At 44.3% G+C, this 17,962-nt stretch overlaps 1 long non-coding RNA gene across 1 annotated transcript in view; it reads right to left on the reverse strand.

Moving 5' to 3' along the window:
• Window positions 1-4,795: 4,795 nt before the first annotated feature.
• The window catches only part of LOC138658397 (uncharacterized), a 158,216-nt gene continuing 145,049 nt past the window's right edge, over window positions 4,796-17,962 (reverse strand). The window contains exon 3 of the long non-coding RNA XR_011317487.1: window positions 4,796-5,551. This is a non-coding gene — a long non-coding RNA (uncharacterized lncRNA). The remainder of the gene's footprint in view (window positions 5,552-17,962) is intronic.

Raw genomic sequence — 17,962 nt, forward strand, 5'->3', positions numbered from 1 at the left:
CCGGGCTCTAAAAATGTGAAGGCGGATGCTCTGTCTAGGAGTTTTGTGCCCGACTCTCCGGGTTTGTCTGAGCCGGCGGGTATCCTCAAGGAAGGAGTAATTGTGTCTGCCATCTCCCCTGATTTGCGGCGAGTGCTGCAAAAATTTCAGGCTAATAAACCTGATCGTTGTCCAGCGGAGAAACTGTTTGTCCCTGATAGGTGGACGAACAAAGTTATCTCTGAGGTTCATTGTTCGGTGTTGGCTGGTCATCCTGGAATCTTTGGTACCAGAGAGTTAGTGGCTAGATCCTTTTGGTGGCCATCTCTGTCGCGGGATGTGCGTACTTTTGTGCAGTCCTGTGGGATTTGTGCTCGGGCTAAGCCCTGCTGTTCTCGTGCCAGTGGGTTGCTTTTGCCCTTGCCGCTCCCGAAGAGGCCCTGGACGCATATTTCCATGGATTTTATTTCAGATCTTCCCGTTTCTCAAAAGATGTCAGTCATTTGGGTGGTCTGTGATCGCTTTTCTAAGATGGTCCATTTGGTACCCTTGTCTAAATTGCCTTCCACCTCTGATTTGGTGCCATTGTTCTTCCAGCATGTGGTTCGTTTACAAGGCATTCCAGAGAATATCGTTTCTGACAGAGGTTCCCAGTTTGTTTCGAGGTTTTGGCGAGCCTTTTGTGGTAGGATGGGCATTGACTTGTCTTTTTCCTTGGCTTTCCATCCTCAGACTAATGGCCAGACCGAACGAACCAATTAGACCTTGGAAACATATCTGAGATGCTTTGTTTCTGCTGATCAGGATGATTGGGTGTCCTTTTTGCCTTTGGCTGAGTTCGCCCTTAATAATCGGGCCAGCTCGGCTACCTTGGTTTCGCCATTTTTCTGCAACTCTGGGTTCCATCCTCGTTTCTCTTCAGGACAGGTTGAGTCTTCGGACTGTCCTGGTGTGGATACTGTGGTGGACAGGTTGCAGCAGATTTGGACTCAGGTAGTGGACAATTTGACCTTGTCCCAGGAGAAGGCTCAACGTTTCGCTAATCGCAGACGCTGTGTGGGTCCCCGACTTCGTGTTGGGGATCTGGTTTGGTTATCTTCTCGTCATATTCCTATGAAGGTTTCCTCTCCTAAGTTTAAACCTCGTTTCATTGGTCCGTATAGGATTTCTGAGGTTCTTAATCCTGTGTCTTTTCGTCTGACCCTTCCAGATTCTTTTTCCATACATAACGTATTCCATAGGTCATTGTTGCGGAGATACGTGGCACCTGTGGTTCCATCTGTTGACCCTCCTGCCCCGGTTTTGGTGGAGGGGGAATTGGAGTATATTGTGGAGAAGATTTTGGATTCTCGTGTTTCAAGACGGAAACTCCAGTATCTGGTTAAGTGGAAGGGTTATGCTCAGGAGGATAATTCCTGGGTCTTTGCCTCTGATGTCCATGCTCCCGATCTTGTACGTGCCTTTCATGTGGCTCATCCTGGTCGGCCTGGGGGCTCTGGTGAGGGTTCGGTGACCCCTCCTCAAGGGGGAGGTACTGTTGTGAATTCTGTGGCAGAGCTCCCTCCTGTGGTCACAAGTGGTACTTCGGTTGATTCTCTCTGTGAGCTTCCGTTGGTGGAGGAAAGTGGTACTGCGGCTTCTGAGTTTCCTCCCTCAGGTGATTTGGTGAGGTCGTTAGGTGCTGCTCTACTTAACTCCACCTAGTGCTTTGATCCTGGCTTCCTGTCAATGTTCCAGTATTGGACTTGCTTTTTCCTGGATCATTCCTGTGGCCTGCTGCTCTGCATAGCTAAGTTCTTCTTTGCTATTTTTGTTTGCTATTTTTTCTGTCCAGCTGGTCTATTTGTTTGCTGGAAGCTCTGGGACGCAGAGGGTGTACCTCCGTGCCGTTAGTTCGGTACGGAGGGTCCTTTTGCCCCCTTTGTGTGGTTTTGTAGGGTTTTGTGTAGACCGCAATGTTACCTTTCCTATCCTCGCTCTGTTCAGAAAGTCGGGCCTCACTTTGCTAAATCTATTTCATCTCTACGTTTGTCTTTTCATCTTAACTCACAGTCATTATATGTGGGGGGTCTGCCTTTTCCTTTGGGGTATTTCTCTGAGGCAAGGTAGGCTTATTTTCTTTCTTTAGGCTAGCTAGTTTCTCAGGCTGTGCCGAGTTGCATAGGGAGCGTTAGGCGCAATCCACGGCTGCCTCTAGTGTTGTTGGAGAGGATTAGGGATTGCGGTCTGCAGAGTTCCCACGTCTCAGAGCTCGTTCTATTATTTTGGGGTTTTGTCAGATCACTGTATGTGCTCTGACCTCTATGTCCATTGTGTTACTGAATTGGTTAACATAACAGCGAATCAATACAATACGTGTGCAATAAAGGTGAATACACGTGCAATAGTTATAGTTAATAGTAGAGCCTCTGCAGTCTCCCATTCAGACTAGGCCGCTGCGGGTGCTGCTCAGCATAGATGTCGGTCCCAGTGTCTTGCTCAGGCTGACAGTGTTTGTTTGGTTTCTGCTGGCTCTCCAGCAAAGTCTATGGCAATCAGAGATAGGCAGCTGAATCCTGACACTTGGGAGGCTAAGTCCAGAAATCACCTTACTGAGCATGTCCGTGATGTGGCGTCTTCCTGTTGGTGGTCAGATGTCTCCTGGCAATGTGGCGGCTCTGGATTGGCCCGCGGACAATGTCTTGGCTGACTGGGCGTGAGTGTTGGGGGTGGAGCCTTTTGTTTAAAAGTCTCCCAATGGCGTGCTAGTATCATTTTATGTACCGCTATGTGAGTGGAGTCTCTAGCACTCTGTCTGCATGTGTTGTGTGTCTGTCTAGCTTGGGACTGTACATGTAGGCAGGCAGCTAGTGTCAGTGGGGGCTATTAGCCATTGACTTAGCATCTGGTTCCTACATGTGTGCGGTTAGCACAGTAGAGTTCCACAGCAAGCACAACCCTAGTCAGGGTTTTAAGCTCAGAGCATCTGTTCCATTTCTGTGTGTGAGTGACACAGTTCAGTTGCAGAGCAGCTCTTTCATTTCTGTGTGTGAGTAACACAGCTCAGTTGCAGAGCAGCTCTTCTGTTTCTGTGTGCTAGTGTCACAGCTCAGTTGCAGTTATAAAGAGATACACCGCACTCACGAATGGAATATATTGCAAATCATATAACAATTTATTTATGTACATACATATCAACGGTAACAATACAAATATATGTAATAGAAGCAGTGAACAAATATCCAAGGAGAAAAAGGAAAATGCGGCACTCACCCAGGTAGATTGCGAATCAAAGTCCTTTATTCATCATAACGTAACAACGGACATAGTAAGGAGAGGCGGCTGGGAGAGATCAGCGGTGCGGGGAGAAAGAACAGGACTACGATCGTTTCGCGCTTGTGCGCTTCCACGGGTAGCAGACTATATACGTGCTATAGGAGTCCTGCAGTGGAATCCTCAGGCTGCGGCTACACCGCCTGCTGCGATAACACCTAGTGCCGTTCATATTTCCCTTGCCTCACTCCAGTGTGAGTCTTTGGTGTATCTCGGTATATTCTGGTGATTTATTTAGTCTTGTTGGTTTTTTAACCCTTTCCTTTTGGTATAGGTATATCTCCTTCTTTTCTTGGGGTAACCTTTTTAGGCTTGGTGCCTTTTTGTGTTCATATTGTTATGTATGACCCGTTATGATTTATGCGTTTTGTATTTTCCCCATTTCTTCCACAGCGGTTTATGAGTAAGAACCCGGTTGGGTTCGAAACGTCATTTGAATACGCTTCTATTGCATATATTTGTATTGCTACCGTTGATATGTATGTACATAAATAAATTGTTATATGATTTGCAATATATTCCATTCGTGAGTGCGGTGTATCTCTTTATAACTGCAACTGAGGACTTTCTGTCCGTTACACCAGCACCCCATTTATATATAGCAGAGTGCACACTAATTTCTTATATACAGCTCAGTTGCAGAGCAGCTCTTTCATTTCTGTGTGCGAGTGACACAGCTCAGAAGCAGAGCATCTCTTTCGTTTCTGTACAGTTCCTCTCTGTGGAGTAACAGAGCTTGGAACTGATCCTCCTGTCCCCAATGGGTGGTGTCAACTCTGTGTGTACAAGTAATCGCTCGCCATGTGTTCCATCATTGCTCACCAGCACAAGTTCAACATTTCTGCACAGTGGAACCCGGTTTGCGATTGCACTTTACTATTTATTTTGTTTAGTGCAATCTACCAACCCCAACACCAACTCCAGCCCACATTCTGAGAAAAAGATTAAAAAGTCACCTCAAAATTACATCAATAGAAACTAAAAACTTTTGGTTTCAGAACACACTGATACAAAATGAAAATAATCTTTTACATTTAAAAAAGTCAAAGCTCCAAACTGCCAATCCAGATTAGGAATGACAGCCTGAAATTACTCCATATGACTGTAGATTTGCTAATTCTCAAAGTGCGTGCATTGCACACTGTCAGGATTCTCTTGTGCCAGTGATGGCAGGAATATGATATGCAATTATTTGGCCACATTCAGACTAGACGTGCAGAATCGAGCACTTCTAGTTAGAATGTGGCAGGGATTATGCTATCACTTTATTGCTATCACACGACCATCCACTCTCATCGCTGGCACTGGAAAATACTGACACTTCATGTTGTGAGTCTATACAAGTCTGCGGTCACATAGAGTGATTGCAGACTTTCATCCCAAACCTGGACAACCCCTTGAAGGCCGAGGTTGCTACATCTAGAATGATCATTTCTTACTCCAAATATTATTGTGCATTCAGTATATGCCAGCCAAGACAAATTTTAAGGCAACAACCATTTTTCCCTTTGCACTATTTCGACACATTTTTTTAAATCATTTTACATTCTGACACCATTGATAAATTTGCCCCATTGGGTCACATTTCAGGGATCGAATAAAATTTAACAGAGGAGAGATAATAAAAAAAAAAACATTTCTAATGCACGGTGCAAAGTCAGCTGTACAACTGAACAACTCACCGATAAGATGGAATTTAACGGCTGTATTTCTCAAAAGATGATTCATCCTGTCGAGTCTGAAGAAAACCAAGCATTAAATTCTATAAGAAATGTCATCTACACAAACTGGTTAAATTGTTGCCGAATGTGCAATATTTTTTGCTCTTATTGAATGTTTAAAGGTAGCTTCAGGTTGGAATTGTACGGTCTTTTCTCTTTATATCATGTTTCATTACATAAGCAATGCATTTCATTTATGGCGCTGCTGCAGTATGTTTGCTTAGCTTGCATTTGTAGATCACTTAGGACTTTCTTTTTTTTCCCAAAATTGGAATTTTATATATCAATACGAAATAAAAAAATATATATATAAAAAAAATAAAGAAGGTCCTTTAATATATTATTGAAGAGATCTGGGCACAAGTGGTGATTATTTCCATCTTGGGTACATTCACTTTACAGCAAATTCTACATTTCTCTGCAGCGGCTTTTGTCATAGACAAGTGCACAGACTTTCCATGGCAGCACTGAGATCAATGATGTCCATCCAATTTCCTTCTGTTCTTCTTTTCAGAAAGGGTGCTTAGATATGATAACACCTGAAAATACAAAAAGTTCGGGTGAATTTTATGTTTCATTTTAGATTTTTCACTTCATTTTTTACTATTATCCAGAGAGGGGGTCAAATTTACAAAAGGTTTGCCTTCTCGCTACATTTTATGTAAAGGCAAAATAATACATTGAAAACTAGTTTAAACTTTATATTGTATAATATTTGATAGAAAAGTTGTAAAGGATATTATACAACTTTTTTTGGAGGGGGTAAGGATTGATGTCCTATTTTTACATACAGTAGATAATGTCATATCGAAACATTTGCATAAATCAATATACTTCTTTCTCCACTTATAATCAGATCTGTCCCCTCCCCACTAAATCTGAACTAAAGAGAGGCCAGAAGAATGGAGGAGCTGTGGGCTAGTCAGAAGCAGAAAGACGCACACAGTCCTATGCTGCTGTTTTCTAGTAAGTGCTTTATCTCACCATAGTGTTGAATTCACAGCTACACTGAAAATCAAACAAATAAAGCAGCACTCTGAAGCGCTATAGCATGCAAATATTAAATATGAAAATTGAATTGCATTAGTGCACTAGAAATATGAAAGATTGATAATGCTTAGTGCATAAATTGGCTAATTCATGTGTACCTGGAAGACCACGTTAAGGGGTTTCTCATTTCCAGGACCTAACAATGCCATTAGGGTTGAGTGACTTTTCTTTTTTTAGGATCGGGTCGGGTTTCACGAAACCCGACTTTCTCAAAAGTCGGGTCGAGTGAAATTGGCCGATCCTATAGAAAAGTCGGGGTCGGCCGAAACACGAAACCCAATGCAGTGCAATGGGATACTAATGGTTCCCAGGGTCTGAAGGAGAGGAAACTCTCCTTCAGGCCCTGGGATCCATATTAATGTGTAAAATAAAGAATAAAAATAAAAAATAGGGATATGCTCACCCTCGGACGCGCCCTGGTTCTAACCGGCAGCCTGCGTTCCTAAAAATGAGCAAGTGAAGGACCTTAGATGACGTCGCGGCTTGTGATTGGTCGCGTGACCACCCATGTGACCGCTCACGCGACCAATCACAAGCCGCAACGTCACCGCAGGTCCTTCACGCGCTCATTCTTAGGAGGGGAGACTGCCGGTTGCAGCGGTTTGAACCAGGGCGCGTCCGAGGGTGAGTATATCAATATTTTTTATTTTTATTCTTTATTTTACACTTAAATATGGATTCCGATACCGATTCCCGATATCGCAAACATATCGGAACTCAGTATCGGAATTCCGATTCCAGATCAGAAGATCGCCCGACCTCATGGCCGACCCCACACAGGGGTCGGGTCGGGTTTCATGAAACCCGACTTTGCCAAAAGTCGGCAACTTCTGAAAATGGCCGACTCGTTTCGCTCAACCCTAAATGCCATTCCTCTCTTAGAATAAAGTCTTCATCTGTATGGGAACCTGTGAATCCTCTCTTGGACTGAAATCTATATATCTGTGGAGGGGTAGGGTCCTGCTGTAATTAAAAATGTCTGTGGATAAGAGTCAGAGTTCTCAGTCAGAAGGCTAATCAAAACAAATTTCAAAAATATGACCGTCACATCCAAACATAAACTAATATAAGCTACACTGCTCAGTACTGTTGTATAATGTCCTCTATGCTGAGGCTGGAGCTTCTGAACATTTAGTAACATAGTAACAGAGTTAGTAAGGCCGAAAAAAGACATTTGTCCATCCAGTTCAGCCTATATTCCATCATAATAAATACCCAGATCTACGTCCTTCTACAGAACCTAATAATTGTATGATACAATATTGTTCTGCTCCAGGAAGACATCCAGGCCTCTCTTGAACCCCTCGACTGAGTTCGCCATCACCACCTCCTCAGGCAAGCAATTCCAGATTCTCACTGCCCTAACAGTAAAGAATCCTCTTCTATGTTGGTGGAAAAACCTTCTCTCCTCCAGACGCAAAGAATGCCCCCTTGTGCCCGTCACCTTCCTTGGTATAAACAGATCCTCAGCGAGATATTTGTATTGTCCCCTTATATACTTATACATGGTTATTAGATCGCCCCTCAGTCGTCTTTTTTCTAGACTAAATAATCCTAATTTCGCTAATCTATCTGGGTATTGTAGTTCTCCCATCCCCTTTATTAATTTTGTTGCCCTCCTTTGTACTCTCTCTAGTTCCATTATATCCTTCCTGAGCACCGGTGCCCAAAACTGGACACAGTACTCCATGTGCGGTCTAACTAGGGATTTGTACAGAGGCAGTATAATGCTCTCATCATGTGTATCCAGACCTCTTTTAATGCACCCCATGATGCTGTTTGCCTTGGCAGCTGCTGCCTGGCACTGGCTGCTCCAGGTAAGTTTATCATTAACTAGGATCCCCAAGTCCTTCTCCCTGTCAGATTTACCCAGTGGTTTCCCATTCAGTGTGTAATGGTGATATTGATTCCTTCTTCCCATGTGTATAACCTTACATTTATCATTGTTAAACCTCATCTGCCACCTTTCAGCCCAAGTTTCCAACTTATCCAGATCCATCTGTAGCAGAATACTATCTTCTCTTGTATTAACTGCTTTACATAGTTTTGTATCATCTGCAAATATCGATATTTTACTGTGTAAACCTTCTACCAGATCATTAATGAATATGTTGAAGAGAACAGGTCCCAATACCGACCCCTGCGGTACCCCACTGGTCACAGCGACCCAGTTAGAGACTATACCATTTATAACCACCCTCTGCTTTCTATCACTAAGCCAGTTACTAACCCATTTACACACATTTTCCCCCAGACCAAGCATTCTCATTTTGTGTACCAACCTCTTGTGCGGCACGGTATCAAACGCTTTGGAAAAATCGAGATATACCACGTCCAATGACTCACCGTGGTCCAGCCTATAGCTTACCTCTTCATAAAAACTGATTAGATTGGTTTGACAGGAGCGATTTCTCATAAACCCATGCTGATATGGAGTTAAACAGTTATTCTCATTGAGATAATCCAGAATAACATCCCTCAGAAACCCTTCAAATATTTTACCAACAATTGAGGTTAGACTTACTGGCCTATAATTTCCAGGTTCACTTTTAGAGCCCTTTTTGAATATTGGCACCACATTTGCTATGCGCCAATCCTGCGGAACAGACCCTGTCGCTATAGAGTCCCTAAAAATAAGAAATAATGGTTTATCTATTACATTACTTAGTTCTCTTAGTACTCGTGGGTGTATGCCATCCGGACCCGGAGATTTATCTATTTTTATCTTATTTAGCCGGTTTCGCACCTCTTCTTGGGTTAGATTGGTGACCCTTAATATAGGGTTTTCATTATTTCTTGAGATTTCACCTAGCATTTCATTTTCCACCGTGAATACCGTGGAGAAGAAGGTGTTTAATATGTTAGCTTTTTCCTCGTCATCTACAACCATTCTTTCCTCACTATTTTTTAAGGGGCCTACATTTTCAGTTTTTATTCTTTTACTATTGATATAGTTGAAGAACAGTTTGGGATTAGTTTTACTCTCCTTAGCAATGTGCTTCTCTGTTTCCTTTTTGGCAGCTTTAATTAGTTTTTTAGATAAAGTATTTTTCTCCCTATAGTTTTTTAGAGCTTCAATGGTGCCATCCTGCTTTAGTAGTGCAAATGCTTTCTTTTTACTGTTAATTGCCTGTCTTACTTCTTTGTTTAGCCACATTGGGTTTTTCCTATTTCTAGTCCTTTTATTCCCACAAGGTATAAACCGCTTACACTGCCTATTTAGGATGTTCTTAAACATTTCCCAATTATTATCTGTATTCTTATTTCTGAGGATATTGTCCCAGTCTACCAGATTAAGGGCATCTCTAAGCTGGTCAAACTTTGCCTTCCTAAAGTTCAATGTTTTTGTGACTCCCTGACAAGTCCCCCTAGTGAAAGACAGGTGAAACTGCACAATATTGTGGTCGCTATTTCCTAAATGCCCAACCACCTGCAGATTTGTTATTCTGTCAGGTCTATTAGATAGTATTAGGTCTAAAAGTGCTGCTCCTCTGGTTGGATTCTGCACCAATTGTGAAAGATAATTTTTCTTGGTTATTAGCAGAAACCTGTTGCCTTTATGGGTTTCACAGGTTTCTGTTTCCCAGTTAATATCCGGGTAGTTAAAGTCCCCCATAACCAGTACTTCATTATGGGTTGCAGCTTCATCTATCTGCTTTAGAAGTAGACTTTCCATGGTTTCTGTTATATTTGGGGGTTTGTAACATACCCCAATGAGAATTTTGTTACCATTTTTCCCTCCATGAATTTCGACCCATATGGACTCGACATCCTCATTTCCTTCGCTAATATCCTCCCTTAAAGTGGACTTTAGACAAGACTTTACATAGAGACAAACCCCTCCTCCTCTCCGATTTTTACGATCCTTTCTAAACAGACTGTAACCCTGTAAGTTAACTGCCCAGTCATAGCTTTCATCTAACCATGTCTCGGTTATTCCCACTATGTCAAAGTTACCTGTAGATATTTCTGCTTCTAGTTCTTCCATCTTGTTTGTCAGGCTTCTGGCGTTTGCGAGCATGCAGTTTAGAGGATTTTGTTTTGTTCCAATCTCCTCGCTGTGGATTGTTTTAGAAATGTTCTTACCTCCCTTCTGAGTATGTTTTCCTGGATCTTCTTTGTTCAAGTCTAATGTTTTTCTTCCCGTCCCCTCTTCTTCTAGTTTAACGCCCTCCTGATGAGTGTAGCGAGTCTTCTGGCGAATATGTGTTTCCCAGGTTTGTTGAGGTGTAGTCCGTCTCTGGCGAGGAGTCCATCGTACAAGTAATTCACACCGTGGTCCAGGAATCCGAATCCTTGTTGTCTGCACCATCGTCTTAGCCAGTTGTTTGCATCAAGGATCTTGTTCCATCTCCTGGTGCCATGCCCGTCTACTGGAAGGATAGAAGAAAATACTACCTGTGCATCCAGTTCCTTTACTTTCTTCCCCAACTCTTCAAAGTCTTTGCAGATTGTCGGTAGGTCCTTCCTTGCCGTGTCATTGGTGCCAACATGTATCAGAAGAAATGGGTGGACGTCCTTGGAGATGAAGAGCTTTGGTATCCTATCGGTCACATCCTTGATCATCGCACCTGGAAGGCAGCATACTTCTCTTGCAGTTATGTCCGGTCTGCAGATGGCTGCTTCTGTGCCTCTCAGTAGTGAGTCTCCCACCACCACCACTCTTCGTTTCTTCTTGGCTGTACTTTTTGCTGTCACTTGTTGCTGTGTGCCCTTTTCTTTTTTGCTTGCTGGTATTGCTTCATCCTTAGGTGTGCCATCTTCATCCTCTACAAAGATTTGATATCGGTTCTTCAGTTGTGTGGTTGGTGATTTCTCCATGGTCTTCTTGCTTCTTTTGGTCACATGCTTCCACTCATCTGCTTTTGGAGGTTCTCTGACACTTTTTGCACCTTCTGTGACCAGTAGAGATGCTTCTGTTCTGTCTAGAAAGTCTTCATTCTCTTTGATGAGTTTCAAAGTTGCTATTCTTTCTTCCAGACCCCGCACCTTTTCTTCTAAAAGGGCCACTAGTCTACACTTCTGACAGGTGAAATTTGATTCTTCTTCTGGTCGATCTGTGAACATGTAGCACATGCTGCAGCTCACCATGTAGGTTGTCACATCTGCCATGTTGCTCCTAGATCCTGCTGACTTGCTGTGTGTTTTCCTTCTTGTGTAATCTACTCAGCCAAGCTCTCTTGCAATAATGTCCTACAGGCAAAAATTACTGCACGCGGTTTGGTGATGCTTTCCAAGCAGCTGGTCCCGGCTGTACCCAACGATCTTCTAGCTTAGGGAGACTCTTCGCTTTTCCCAGAAGGCACCTGGAATATGCAAATTAGCCTCCTCAAGCTTGAATCCCTGGTTTGGTGATGCTTTCCAAGCAGCTGGTCCCGGCTGTACCCAACGATCTTCTAGCTTAGGGAGACTCTTCGCTTTTCCCAGAAGGCACCTGGAATATGCAAATTAGCCTCCTCAAGCTTAAATCCCTGGTTTGGTGATGCTTTCCAAGCAGCTGGTCCCGGCTGTACCCAACGATCTTCTAGCTTAGGGAGACTCTTCGCTTTTCCCAGAAGGCACCTGGAATATGCAAATTAGCCTCCTCAAGCTTGAATCCCTGTTACTCAGAGACAGGAAAGCTGTGATCTCTCATAACTGGGTGTGCTTTATATACTTTCCCTCTGCTGGTATTTCCTGCTGGTGATACTCTCATTTGAAGGAATACTGTTGCAGTTTAAGCCAGTCAGTGAAAGACCAGCTGGGGTTTAACGCTTTGCTTTTTATGTTTTATATCCTGCGCCTATTTTCTAACAGTATGTACTCAACCCTTTTATTTTGTATTTCATGGACTGTTTTACTCACTCTGGAATCTCTTTGTATTTCAGCACACTTTCCCTTTTGTAGGTAATTCGCACTCTGGTATGCCCTCTGGTTCTTTAGGAGGAATGTGAAGCACTTAATGCTCTTTCAGGCAGCATAGCTCCAAGTTGCCATCATCTAGTCTGTGGTTAAGGCTATCTTTGCTCGTGTAAGAACCAATAGGGGCTGCGGGGTCAGGATCTCTTGCCTGTACAGGAATTGGCCGGGTCAATGGCAGTTTTTAGTGTGTTATCTATTTTTCCCTAGTGAGTTTCTACACTATTATAACATTGTACTGGCATGCTGCCCTTTATATTTAGATTTAAGATGCCACAAATCCACCACTCACTGTGTCCTAAGGACGCTGTGATTGACGGCTCAGCCACCCAATATACGTATAAGGCACCTAACACACATCAGTTTTTTTACTATCAGTCACAATCTGTTGGCTTGACGGATCGACGGATCCATCACAGATTGTGAAAAGCTGATGCGACGGATCTGGTTTTTGAGCGGATCGGATTAGCGGATCTGGCTACTTGGATCCTGAAAAAAACGGAGCATGCTCAGTTAAAAAAAAGGAAACCATCGCGGGATTCCGTCTTTTGACGGATCCGGTGCCCATAGGCTTTCATTCGAGCAAATGATGGACGGCGACGGATCCAGCGCTGTCCGTTTTTTCAACGGACACAAAAGATGTTACTTTGTCAGTTGTCGCCGGACAAACAATTTTTGACGGATCCGGTGAATGACAGATGAAACGTGGGGCCATCCATCGCAATCTGTCACTAATACGGGTCTAAGAGGAAAAAAAACGGATCTGGCGGCATCAGTCGCCAGATCTGTTGTTTTCAAAATTCAATGGATTGCAACTGATAGCAAAAAACTGCTGTGTGAAAGGGGCCTAACAGGGGCATACTGGGTTGTCTGTAATTTGAATACTGTTGTATTTTTTGGGGGGTTTTTAATTCTCCCTTAAAAAAAAGAGTGGGAGATTAATATTGGCATTTGTGCTTGAGTGCCAGTCGTGTGTGCCATCTCTCTCAAATTGTGGGGCACAGAAAGCCTAGTGTCTATAATACTGTGTTTTTTTTTAAATTCCCCCTAAAAAAAAAAATAGTGGGAGATTAATATTGGCATTTCTGCTTGAGTGCCAGTCCTGTGTGTGCCATCTCTCTCAAATTTTGGGGCACAGAAAGCCTAGTGTGTAATACTGGGCCTGATTTCTTGATAATTCTCCCAGAAACCAAAAAATAGTGGGAGATTAAGATTGGCATTTCTGCTTGAGTGCCAGTCCTGTGTGTGCCATCTCTCTCAAATTTTGGGGCACAGAAAGCGTAGTGTGTAATACTGGGCCTGATTTCTTGATAATTCTCCCAGAAACAAAAAAATAGTGGGAGATTAATATTGGCATTTCTGCTTGAGTGCCAGTCCTGTGTGTGCCATCTCTCTCAAATGTTGGGGCACAGAAAGCCTAGTGTGTAATACTGTGTTAAGGACTGGCGGAACGCACCAAGTACAAGATGATATGGAACCAGGTGCGTTCGCAGTCCGAGGTCCACCGTGCAGGTAAAAACCCTGCTGCTAGTAAAGACGGACTATATGGCGTGTAATGAAAGGCAATTCAGTATCACAATGGACATGGAGGTCAGAGCACATACAGTGATCTGACAATAACCCAAAATCATAGAACGAGCTCTGAGACGTGGGAACTATGCAGACCGCAATCCCTAATCCTCTCCAAACAACACTAGAGGCAGCCGTGGATTGCGCCTAACTCTGCCTATGCAACTCGGCACAGCCTGAGAAACTAGCTAGCCTGAAGATAGAAAATAAGCCTACCTTGCCTCAGAGAAATACCCCAAAGGAAAAGGCAGCCCCCCACATATAATGACTGTGAGTTAAGATGAAAAGACAAACGTAGGGATGAAATAGATTCAGCAAAGTGAGGCCCGACTTTCTTAACAGAGCGAGGATAGGAAAGATAACTTTGCGGTCTACACAAAACCCTAAAGAAAACCACGCAAAGGGGGCAAAAAGACCCTCCGTACCGAACTAACGGCACGGAGGTACACCCTTTGCGTCCCAGAGCTTCCAGCAAAACAATAAGACAAGCTGGACAGAAAAAATAGCAAACAAATAGCAAAGAAGAACTTAGCTATGCAGAGCAGCAGGCCACAGGAATGATCCAGGGAAAAACAAGTCCAACACTGGAACATTGACAGGAAGCATGGATCAAAGCATTAGGTGGAGTTAAGTAGAGAAGCACCTAACGAGCTCACAAGATCACCTGAGGGAGGAAACTCAGAAGCCGCAGTACCACTTTCCTCCACAAACGGAAGCTCCCAGAGAGAATCAGCCGAAGTACCACTTGTGACCACAGGAGGGAGCTCTGCCACAGAATTCACAACAGTACCCCCCCTTGAGGAGGGGTCACCGAACCCTCACCAGAGCCCCCAGGCCGACCAGGATGAGCCACATGAAAGGCACGAACAAGATCGGGAGCATGGACATCCGAGGCAAAAACCCAGGAATTATCTTCCTGAGCATAACCCTTCCATTTAACCAGATATTGGAGTTTCCGTCTTGAAACACGAGAATCCAAAATCTTCTCCACAATATACTCCAATTCCCCCTCCACCAAAACCGGGGCAGGAGGGTCAACAGAAGGAACCATAGGTGCCACGTATCTCCGCAACAATGACCTGTGGAATACGTTATGTATGGAAAAAGAATCTGGGAGGGTCAGACGAAAAGACACAGGATTAGGAACCTCAGAAATCCTACACGGACCAATGAAACGAGGTTTAAACTTAGGAGAGGAAACCTTCAAAGGAATATGACGAGAAGATAACCAAACCAGATCCCCAACACGAAGTCGGGGACCCACACGGCGTCTGCGATTAGCGAAACGTTGAGCCTTCTCCTGGGACAAGGTCAAATTGTCCACTACATGAGTCCAAATCTGCTGCAACCTGTCCACCACAGTATCCACACCAGGACAGTCCGAAGACTCAACCTGTCCTGAAGAGAAATGAGGATGGAACCCAGAATTGCAGAAAAATGGCGAAACCAAGGTAGCCGAGCTGGCCCGATTATTAAGGGCGAACTCAGCCAAAGGCAAAAAGGACACCCAGTCATCCTGATCGGCAGAAACAAAGCATCTCAGATATGTTTCCAAGGTCTGATTGGTTCGTTCGGTCTGGCCATTAGTCTGAGGATGGAAAGCCGAGGAAAAAGACAAGTCAATGCCCATCCTACCACAAAAGGCTCGCCAAAACCTCGAAACAAACTGGGAACCTCTGTCAGAAACGATATTCTCTGGAATGCCATGTAAACGAACCACATGCTGGAAGAACAATGGCACCAAATCAGAGGAGGAAGGCAATTTAGACAAGGGTACCAGATGGACCATCTTAGAAAAGCGATCACAGACCACCCAAATGACTGACATCTTTTGAGAAACGGGAAGATCTGAAATAAAATCCATAGAGATATGTGTCCAAGACCTCTTCGGGACCGGCAAGGGCAAAAGCAACCCACTGGCACGAGAACAGCAGGGCTTAGCCCGAGCACAAATCCCACAGGACTGCACAAAAGTACGCACATCCCGCGACAGAGATGGCCACCAAAAGGATCTAGCCACTAACTCTCTGGAACCAAAGATTCCAGGATGACCAGCCAACACCGAACAATGAACCTCAGAGATAACTTTATTCGTCCACCTATCAGGGACAAACAGTTTCTCCGCTGGACAACGATCAGGTTTATTAGCCTGAAATTTTTGCAGCACCCGCCGCAAATCAGGGGAGATGGCAGACACAATTACTCCTTCCTTGAGGATACCTGCCGGCTCAGACAAACCCGGAGAGTCGGGCACAAAACTCCTAGACAGAGCATCCGCCTTCACATTTTTAGAGCCCGGAAGGTACGAAATCACAAAGTCAAAACGGGCAAAAAACAGCGACCAACGAGCCTGTCTAGGATTCAAACGCTTAGCAGACTCGAGATAAGTCAAGTTCTTATGATCAGTCAATACCACCACGCGATGCTTAGCTCCTTCAAGCCAATGACGCCACTCTTCGAATGCCCACTTCATGGCCAGCAACTCTCGGTTGCCCACATCATAATTTCGCTCAGCAGGCGAAAACTTCCTAGAAAAAAAAGCGCATGGTTTCATCACTGAGCAATCAGAACCTCTCTGCGACAAAACAGCCCCTGCTCCAATCTCAGAAGCATCAACCTCGACCTGGAACGGAAGAGAAACATCTGGCTGACACAACACAGGGGCAGAAGAAAAACGACGCTTCAACTCCTGAAAAGCCTCCACAGCAGCAGAAGACCAATTGACCACATCAGCACCCTTCTTGGTCAAATCGGTCAATGGTTTAGCAATACTAGAAAAATTGCAGATGAAGCGACGATAAAAATTAGCAAAGCCCAGGAACTTTTGCAGACTTTTTAGAGATGTCGGCTGAGTCCAATCATGGATGGCTTGGACCTTAACAGGATCCATCTCGATAGTAGAAGGGGAAAAGATGAACCCCAAAAATGAAACCTTCTGCACACCAAAGAGACACTTCGATCCCTTCACAAACAAAGAATTAGCACGCAGGACCTGAAAAACCGTTCTGACCTGCTTCACATGAGACTCCCAATCATCCGAGAAGATCAAAATGTCATCCAAGTACACAATCAGGAATTTATCCAGGTACTCTCGGAAGATGTCATGCATAAAGGACTGAAACACTGATGGAGCATTGGCAAGTCCGAATGGCATCACTAGATACTCAAAATGACCCTCGGGCGTATTAAATGCAGTTTTCCATTAATCGCCTCGCCTGATTCGCACCAGATTATACGCACCACGAAGATCTATCTTGGTGAACCAACTAGCCCCCTTAATCCGAGCAAACAAATCAGATAACAATGGCAAGGGGTACTGAAATTTAACTGTGATCTTATTTAGAAGGCGGTAATCTATACAAGGTCTCAGCGAACCATCCTTCTTGGCTACAAAAAAGAACCCTGCTCCTAATGGCGACGATGACGGGCGAATATGCCCCTTCTCCAGGGATTCCTTCACATAACTGCGCATAGCGGCGTGCTCAGGCACGGATAAATTAAACAGTCGACCTTTTGGGAATTTACTACCAGGAATCAAATTGATAGCACAATCACAATCCCTATGCGGAGGTAGGGTATCAGACTTGGGCTCATCAAATACATCCCGGTAATCAGACAAGAACTCTGGAACCTCAGAAGGGGTGGATGACGAAATTGACAGAAATGGAACATCACCATGTACCCCCTGACAACCCCAGCTGGACACCGACGTGGATTTCCAATCTAATACTGGATTATGGGCTTGTAGCCATGGCAACCCCAACACGACCACATCATGCAGATTATGCAATACCAGAAAGCGAATAACCTCCTGATGTGCAGGAGCCATGCACATGGTCAGCTGGGTCCAGTATTGAGGCTTATTCTTGGCCAAAGGTAGCATCAATTCCTCTCAAGGGAATAGGACACTGCAAGGGCTCCAAGAAAAACCCACAACGCTTAGCATATTCCAAGTCCATCAAATTCAGGGCAGCGCCTGAATCCACAAATGCCATGACAGAATACGATGACAAAGAGCAGATCAAGGTAACGGACAGAAGAAATTTTGACTGTACCGTACCAATGGTGGCAGACCTAGCGAACCGCTTAGTGCGCTTAGGACAATCAGAGATAGCATGAGTGTAATCACCACAGTAGAAACACAGACCATTCAGACGTCTGTGTTCTTGCCGTTCAACTCTGGTCAAAGTCCTATCACACTGCATAGGCTCAGGTTTAAGCTCAGGTAATACCGCCAAATGGTGCACAGATTTACGCTCACGCAAGCGTCGACCGATCTGAATGGCCAAAGACATAGTCTCATTCAAACCAGCAGGCATAGGAAATCCCACCATGACATCTTTAAGGGCTTCAGAGAGACCCTTTCTGAATATAGCTGCCAGCGCAGATTCATTCCATTGAGTGAGCACTGACCACTTTCTAAATTTCTGACA

This window comes from Ranitomeya imitator, chromosome 1 (assembly GCF_032444005.1).
Source record: "Ranitomeya imitator isolate aRanImi1 chromosome 1, aRanImi1.pri, whole genome shotgun sequence".
Lineage (NCBI taxonomy): Eukaryota > Metazoa > Chordata > Amphibia > Anura > Dendrobatidae > Ranitomeya > Ranitomeya imitator.